The sequence below is a fragment of the Microtus ochrogaster genome, linkage group LG4 (genome assembly GCF_000317375.1).
Source record: "Microtus ochrogaster isolate Prairie Vole_2 linkage group LG4, MicOch1.0, whole genome shotgun sequence".
Taxonomy (NCBI): Eukaryota; Metazoa; Chordata; class Mammalia; order Rodentia; family Cricetidae; genus Microtus; species Microtus ochrogaster.
The window spans coordinates 7644491-7645616 of record NC_022030.1 but is presented as its reverse complement, the minus strand read 5'-3'; positions in this window follow the sequence as shown (position 1 = coordinate 7645616).

Below are 1126 nucleotides of genomic sequence, written 5' to 3'. Positions count from 1 at the left end.
ATAAGAGGCTGGAACTATTGGGGCCAGGCAGTGTTTAAAAGAATACAGTTTCCGTGTAATTATTTCGGGGCATAAGTTAAGCTAGCCATGTGGGCGGCCGGGTGCTGGGGACACAGCCCCACCACTCTTATTTCAACACATTTAATTATAAAAGTGTATGAATATGTTTCTAAAATATGTAAGTACATACTTCCTGCTTCCATATTTTTGTTTTCTGAAATATTTAATTTAAAAATAAGAATTCCTCATTTTTAAAAAATTCATCCAATAAAGGACCCAGAATTTCTATATCTCTAATCCCAGGTATTTGGTATTCTATATTCTATGCTGGCAGGTAGTCTGGGTCTCAGGACAAAAGGAGGCCTTCCTCACCTCTTTCTTCTCTTCTTCCTCCTCATTTCCCCCTCCTCCCCTTTCTTCTTCTTTTAAAAAATATTTATTGTGTTTTCATTTGTGTGGATTTCTCTGTGTGTGTGTGGGGAGCACTCTTGGAGGTGAGAAGAGAGTGAGTGTCAGATCCCCTGGCAGGTAGTTGTGAGTCACCACACATGGGTGCTGGAAAGCAAACCCAGGACTTCTGCAAGAATAATATATGCATTTAATCTCTGAGCCATCTCTGGCCCTAACCCTTGCTTTCTTGATGAAGGAAATTCCCTCTTCTTTGTCCTTTGATCTTAGGTCATGATGGTGCCATTCATATATTGTCATCATAGAACCTCCCATATGTGCACGAGGGACAAGAAGTTATTTGCTTTTTTTGGCAGCATCTTCTATTTGCAGCATCCTCTGTCACCTTTATCTCCATGAATGCTAGCCTCCTATGCTTAAATGGCTCCTGATTATCCTTCTAGGCTGTCTTCTGAGTTGGTTTATTCTGCGGGTTACTATCTAATCAACTTCATCATGTTTTCCCAGCCCCCTAAAGCAGCTATCCTAAACTCAAGAACATTGTACTTATGCTCTACTGATTTGGTCCATATCCATACCTCCTTTGCTTATGGCAAATGTCAGATGGCTTCTCTGCAGTGGCAGTTCCTCTACTCTTCACAGTGTGGTGGTTATAATAGAGTGTTTAGAATGGCTATGTCATGTGGTGATGAGGTGTTCTCCTTCTTTTTTTTTTTTT